Source organism: Schistocerca serialis, unplaced genomic scaffold (assembly GCF_023864345.2).
Source record: "Schistocerca serialis cubense isolate TAMUIC-IGC-003099 unplaced genomic scaffold, iqSchSeri2.2 HiC_scaffold_1167, whole genome shotgun sequence".
Taxonomy (NCBI): Eukaryota; Metazoa; Arthropoda; class Insecta; order Orthoptera; family Acrididae; genus Schistocerca; species Schistocerca serialis.
In genome coordinates, this window is record NW_026047367.1 from 185,001 (window position 1) to 192,500 (window position 7,500).

General features: G+C 54.2%; 2 non-coding genes and 1 pseudogene across 2 annotated transcripts; all 3 read right to left on the minus strand.

Annotated features, from left to right (window-relative positions):
- Positions 1-1,231, minus strand: part of LOC126433507 (large subunit ribosomal RNA) — a 4,995-nt pseudogene extending 3,764 nt beyond the window's left edge.
- Positions 1,232-1,419: 188 nt separating this feature from the next.
- Positions 1,420-1,574, minus strand: LOC126433468 (5.8S ribosomal RNA). Its single transcript, XR_007578506.1, has one exon. It is a non-coding gene; the product is annotated as a 5.8S ribosomal RNA (ribosomal RNA).
- Positions 1,575-1,927: 353 nt separating this feature from the next.
- LOC126433485 (small subunit ribosomal RNA) lies at positions 1,928-3,836 on the minus strand. Its single transcript, XR_007578521.1, has one exon. It is a non-coding gene; the product is annotated as a small subunit ribosomal RNA (ribosomal RNA).
- Between the last annotated feature and the right edge of the window lie 3,664 nt (positions 3,837-7,500).

Consider the following 7,500-nt stretch of genomic DNA (forward strand, 5'->3'; position numbering starts at 1 on the left):
CAGCTCCGACGATCGATTTGCACGTCAGAATCGCTACGGACCTCCATCAGGGTTTCCCCTGACTTCGTCCTGGCCAGGCATAGTTCACCATCTTTCGGGTCCCAACGTGTACGCTCTAGGTGCGCCTCACCTCGCAATGAGGACGAGACGCCCCGGGAGTGCGGAGGCCGCCGCCCCGTGAAGGGCGGGGAAGCCCCATCCTCCCTCGGCCCGCGCAAGGCGAGACCTTCACTTTCATTACGCCTTTAGGTTTCGTACAGCCCAATGACTCGCGCACATGTTAGACTCCTTGGTCCGTGTTTCAAGACGGGTCGTGAAATTGTCCAAAGCTGAAGCGCCGCTGACGGGAGCGATTATTCCGCCCGAGAGCATCCCGAGCCAACAGCGGCGCGGGTCCGGGGCCGGGCCAGGTAGGTCCGTCATCCGGGAAGAACCGCGCGCGCTTGCCGGGAGCCCGAGCGCCCAAAGGGGCGAATCGACTCCTCCAGATATACCGCCGGGCAGCCAGCCAGGACACCGGGGCTCTGCCCAACAGACGCGAACCGAGGCCCGCGGAAGGACAGGCTGCGCACCCGGGCCGTAGGCCGGCACCCAGCGGGTCGCGACGTCCTACTAGGGGAGAAGTGCGGCCCACCGCACACCGGAACGGCCCCGCCCCGCGGCGAGTGGAAAGGCAACCGGACACGACCCCGCCGCGAATTGCTCCGCGCGGGCGGCCGGCCCCATCTGCCGAGGGCGGAGGCCAGTGGCCGGATGGGCGTGAATCTCACCCGTTCGACCTTTCGGACTTCTCACGTTTACCCCAGAACGGTTTCACGTACTTTTGAACTCTCTCTTCAAAGTTCTTTTCAACTTTCCCTCTCGGTACTTGTTCGCTATCGGTCTCGTGGTCATATTTAGTCTCAGATGGAGTTTACCACCCACTTGGAGCTGCACTCTCAAGCAACCCGACTCGAAGGAGAGGTCCCGCCGACGCTCGCACCGGCCGCTACGGGCCTGGCACCCTCTACGGGCCGTGGCCTCATTCAAGTTGGACTTGGGCTCGGCGCGAGGCGTCGGGGTAGTGGACCCTCCCAAACACCACATGCCACGACAGGCGGCAGCCTGCGGGGTTCGGTGCTGGACTCTTCCCTGTTCGCTCGCCGCTACTGGGGGAATCCTTGTTAGTTTCTTTTCCTCCGCTTAGTAATATGCTTAAATTCAGCGGGTAGTCTCGCCTGCTCTGAGGTCGTTGTACGAGGTGTCGCACGCCACACCGCCAGCCGGCTGTGCACGCTACCGAGTAAGTACCGGTATGCGAACCGCCAGGCGACGGGCGCGCATCGCACGTTTAAGGAGACGCGGCCGGCCCCACAGGCGGCCACGACACTCCCAGGTCTGCGAAGCGGGGCAAACGCCGCGCGCTTCAGTATACGTAGCCGACCCTCAGCCAGACGTGGCCCGGGAACGGAATCCATGGACCGCAATGTGCGTTCGAAACGTCGATGTTCATGTGTCCTGCAGTTCACATGTCGACGCGCAATTTGCTGCGTTCTTCATCGACCCACGAGCCGAGTGATCCACCGTCCTGGGTGATCTTTTCATAGTTTCCACCATCTCTTTCGAGACAGTTGCATAGGCGGGACTGAGGCGTGTGGCGGCCCTGTTCCAGCGTTCAGTGTCCAACGGCCTCACGGCCGATGGGCGTCGTACGGCTCCACACCGGAGCGGACAGGCAGTCGGGCGAAAGTCATTCAAAACCGGCGCCAGGCGCCAGGTGCCGCAGGCCAGCCGCTCCAGCGCTTCAGCGCTCGTACCACACAACATTGCCGTTAGTTTTGAGACGAACGCGTGGTTCCGCACGCGGCGCACGGCTACTGCGAGCCGTACAGGTAGCTGCGTGTTGCGCGACACGACACGCACATCGAAAGACATGCAGTCTAGTCGGTAATGATCCTTCCGCAGGTTCACCTACGGAAACCTTGTTACGACTTTTACTTCCTCTAAATGATCAAGTTTGGTCATCTTTCCGGTAGCATCGGCAACGACAGAGTCAATGCCGCGTACCAGTCCGAAGACCTCACTAAATCATTCAATCGGTAGTAGCGACGGGCGGTGTGTACAAAGGGCAGGGACGTAATCAACGCGAGCTTATGACTCGCGCTTACTGGGAATTCCTCGTTCATGGGGAACAATTGCAAGCCCCAATCCCTAGCACGAAGGAGGTTCAGCGGGTTACCCCGACCTTTCGGCCTAGGAAGACACGCTGATTCCTTCAGTGTAGCGCGCGTGCGGCCCAGAACATCTAAGGGCATCACAGACCTGTTATTGCTCAATCTCGTGCGGCTAGAAGCCGCCTGTCCCTCTAAGAAGAAAAGTAATCGCTGACAGCACGAAGGATGTCACGCGACTAGTTAGCAGGCTAGAGTCTCGTTCGTTATCGGAATTAACCAGACAAATCGCTCCACCAACTAAGAACGGCCATGCACCACCACCCACCGAATCAAGAAAGAGCTATCAATCTGTCAATCCTTCCGGTGTCCGGGCCTGGTGAGGTTTCCCGTGTTGAGTCAAATTAAGCCGCAGGCTCCACTCCTGGTGGTGCCCTTCCGTCAATTCCTTTAAGTTTCAGCTTTGCAACCATACTTCCCCCGGAACCCAAAAGCTTTGGTTTCCCGGAGGCTGCCCGCCGAGTCATCGGAGGAACTGCGGCGGATCGCTGGCTGGCATCGTTTATGGTTAGAACTAGGGCGGTATCTGATCGCCTTCGAACCTCTAACTTTCGTTCTTGATTAATGAAAACATACTTGGCAAATGCTTTCGCTTCTGTTCGTCTTGCGACGATCCAAGAATTTCACCTCTAACGTCGCAATACGAATGCCCCCGCCTGTCCCTATTAATCATTACCTCGGGTTCCGAAAACCAACAAAATAGAACCGAGGTCCTATTCCATTATTCCATGCACACAGTATTCAGGCGGGCTTGCCTGCTTTAAGCACTCTAATTTGTTCAAAGTAAACGTGCCGGCCCACCGAGACACTCAATAAAGAGCACCCTGGTAGGATTTCAACGGGGTCCGCCTCGGGACGCACGAGCACGCACGAGGCGGTCGCACGCCTTCGGCTCGCCCCACCGGCAGGACGTCCCACGATACATGCCAGTTAAACACCGACGGGCGGTGAACCAACAGCGTGGGACACAAATCCAACTACGAGCTTTTTAACCGCAACAACTTTAATATACGCTATTGGAGCTGGAATTACCGCGGCTGCTGGCACCAGACTTGCCCTCCAATAGATACTCGTTAAAGGATTTAAAGTGTACTCATTCCGATTACGGGGCCTCGGATGAGTCCCGTATCGTTATTTTTCGTCACTACCTCCCCGTGCCGGGAGTGGGTAATTTGCGCGCCTGCTGCCTTCCTTGGATGTGGTAGCCGTTTCTCAGGCTCCCTCTCCGGAATCGAACCCTGATTCCCCGTTACCCGTTACAACCATGGTAGGCGCAGAACCTACCATCGACAGTTGATAAGGCAGACATTTGAAAGATGCGTCGCCGGTACGAGGACCGTGCGATCAGCCCAAAGTTATTCAGAGTCACCAAGGCAAACGGACCGGACGAGCCGACCGATTGGTTTTGATCTAATAAAAGCGTCCCTTCCATCTCTGGTCGGGACTCTGTTTGCATGTATTAGCTCTAGAATTACCACAGTTATCCAAGTAACGTGGGTACGATCTAAGGAACCATAACTGATTTAATGAGCCATTCGCGGTTTCACCTTAATGCGGCTTGTACTGAGACATGCATGGCTTAATCTTTGAGACAAGCATATGACTACTGGCAGGATCAACCAGGGAGCTGCGTCAACTAGAGCTGAGCAGCCGGCCGCCCGGGAGTGTGTCCCGGGGGCCCGCGCGAACACGCAAGCGTCCGCTCAATTATTCTGCAAACAGGAGGAGGCTGAGCTCCCCTGCACAACACACCTCGAAACCCTCTCAGGTCCCGGCGGCGCGCAGCGCCGTCCTAAGTACTTGGTCGGGTTCGAGAGAGGCGCAATCGCCCGGAGTTAGGCGAGTAGACGCTTTAGGTGCGACCACCCGTGCTCCCAACTGAGCTTGCCGCTGCCGACAGAGGCCCGGGAGCGTGCTGTCGTGGCATTGCCGGCGGGAGACAACACGCGCCACCTACGGTGACCGGCAGCTCCAACGCCAGCGCCACAGAAGGACAAAAGCCCCACTTGGGTGCCGAAGCGAACTCTCCCAGCACAGCGCACGCGCCAACACGTCCGCACAGCTGCGATACAAACCACCTGCGAGAACCGCTGGGGCGACCGAGCAGCAGACGGCGTCGCGGCGCCGAGCGCCGGGCGGCGGCGCATCCTCAGCGCACACAGTCCTCAATCGGACCAGCACACTGCAGATGGCCACCGCGCTTCGCACCGGGCCCGCGAGGACCTACTTTGGCCGCAAGGCGCCGCGAGCAGGGGGCGCCGGCGCGCAGCTGCGCCGCCTGCCGCGTCCGTCGGCCGGCGCGCCTGCCACTGGCCGCCCCCACCAGCCGGCTGTAGCGCGTGCGCCCACGCACCGCGCTGCCAGCACGCCGGGCGGCCCCCCCTCACCGGCCGGGGACGGTCCCACCCAGCCACCGCCGCGTATCGCCTCACACCCAGATCCCCTTTCGCGTTCGTGGGCATGGTGGGTCCCCTTTCACGTTCGTGGGCATGGTGGGTATCCCTGAAACAACCGGTTAATAGCTCGACCGATCGTCGCCAACACTGATTCACCTCTAGCGAGAACAACCGCACCACAACGGGTTACCTGTTGTTCATTTGCGTAACGTCACCAGCAAACGTAGACGTCCATCGCCATTTGCAACGAGTATTGCATGCCTGTGTCAGGTGTCACAACACACTACGTCTGCCCACATAGACGCAACAACATGTGCACGCCTCGAGAACACGTGGAAGGTAGCCCCCGTACGTATGCGGTGTCCATTGCGCGAACGACTGTCAGCCGGCCTCTGCAGGATGTCGCAGATGTGGAACGCGGTGCAACATGCTATCACGGTGTGTGAGAAGAGACGACTACGTCCGAATACACGCTCCACTACATCAACAGACTGCTCATGCTGATCGCCATCCAGGGCGTCCGTTCCTCCCACACGTCTGAATGGCGTACCACACTGCAATCCAGCTCTTATAGGGAGACGACACGTAGCTGCGTGCACAATATTTGGACTGTATGGTCTGCCGTTGCTAGGCGCAGTCGTCGTACGGTCACACATGTGCCACGATGTATCATTCAGTACATACGGACCAATGTGCAGTACAGTTTGTGGGTTTTGCGTACATCGGCGGACAGGTGACAGGCCGTACCACAACGTAGGCTGAGTACGTCGGCATGCGAAGGGCATTGAACATGCAAACTTCTCAACGACCAGCTTGCGAAGGCAGGGGGGAAGGGGGGGGGGGGCATGTACGTCCTGCTGCTATCCACATTACAGTGTATAGCAGGAGCATGTGGAAAGTCAGCAACACCTGCAAGGTGTTTAACATGACGCGATACACAGGGGACCGGGCAGTGCGAATAGCGAACTATATTGCGAGGGTTGCGGTTAGGCAACACTACACTAATTTAACGAGTTGCATAACAATTACAGAGCAGGTTCAGCGACAACGTGCGTCAGGTTAAGGCGCAATATAGGTTAGGTTGAGGCACAATATAGGTTAGGTTAAGGCACAACATGGGTTACGTTAAGGCACAAATTGGGTTACGTTAAGGCACAACATGGGTTACGTTAAGGCACAACATGGGTTACGTTAAGGCACAAATTAGGTTACGTTAAGGCACAAATTAGGTTACGTTAAGGCACAAATTAGGTTACGTTAAGGCACAAATTAGGTTACGTTAAGGCACAAATTAGGTTACGTTAAGGCACAAATTAGGTTACGTTAAGGCACAAATTAGGTTACGTTAAGGCACAAATTAGGTTACGTTAAGGCACAAATTAGGTTACGTTAAGGCACAAATTAGGTTACGTTAAGGCACAAATTAGGTTACGTTAAGGCACAAATTAGGTTACGTTAAGGCACAAATTAGGTTACGTTAAGGCACAAATTAGGTTACGTTAAGGCACAAATTAGGTTACGTTAAGGTACAATATGGGTTAGGTTAAGGTACAATATGGGTTAGGTTAAGGTACAATATGGGTTAGGTTAAGGTACAATATGGGTTAGGTTAAGGTACAATATGGGTTAGGTTAAGGCACAACGTAGGTTAGGTTAAGGCACAACGTAGGTTAGGTTAAGGCACAACATAGGTTAGGTTAAGGCACAACATAGGTTAGGTTAAGGCACAACATAGGTTAGGTTAAGGCACAACATAGGTTAGGTTAAGGCACAACATAGGTTAGGTTAAGGCACAACATAGGTTAGGTTAAGGCACAACATAGGTTAGGTTAAGGCACAACATAGGTTAGGTTAAGGCACAACATAGGTTAGGTTAAGGCACAACATAGGTTAGGTTAAGGCACAACATAGGTTAGGTTAAGGCACAACATAGGTTAGGTTAAGGCACAACGTAGGTTAGGTTAAGGCACAACGTAGGTTAGGTTAAGGCACAACGTAGGTTAGGTTAAGGCACAACGTAGGTTAGGTTAAGGCACAACGTAGGTTAGGTTAAGGCACAACGTAGGTTAGGTTAAGGCACAACGTAGGTTAGGTTAAGGCACAACGTAGGTTAGGTTAAGGCACAACGTAGGTTAGGTTAAGGCACAACGTAGGTTAGGTTAAGGCACAACGTAGGTTAGGTTAAGGCACAACGTAGGTTAGGTTAAGGCACAACATAGGTTAGGTTAAGGCACAACATAGGTTAGGTTAAGGCACAACATAGGTTAGGTTAAGGCACAACATAGGTTAGGTTAAGGCACAACATAGGTTAGGTTAAGGCACAACATAGGTTAGGTTAAGGCACAACATAGGTTAGGTTAAGGCACAACATAGGTTAGGTTAAGGCACAACATAGGTTAGGTTAAGGCACAACATAGGTTAGGTTAAGGCACAACATAGGTTAGGTTAAGGCACAACGTAGGTTAGGTTAAGGCACAACGTAGGTTAGGTTAAGGCACAACGTAGGTTAGGTTAAGGCACAACGTAGGTTAGGTTAAGGCACAACGTAGGTTAGGTTAAGGCACAACGTAGGTTAGGTTAAGGCACAACGTAGGTTAGGTTAAGGTACAACGTAGGTTAGGTTAAGGTACAACGTAGGTTAGGTTAAGGTACAACGTAGGTTAGGTTAAGGTACAACGTAGGTTAGGTTAAGGTACAACGTAGGTTAGGTTAAGGTACAACGTAGGTTAGGTTAAGGTACAACGTAGGTTAGGTTAAGGTACAACGTAGGTTAGGTGAAGGCGCAATGTAGGTTAGGTTAAGGTACGATATACCTTAGGTTAAGGTACAATATCGCTTAGGTTAAGGTACAATATAGCTTAGGTTAAGGTACACGTTGTAGGGAAAGGTGTATT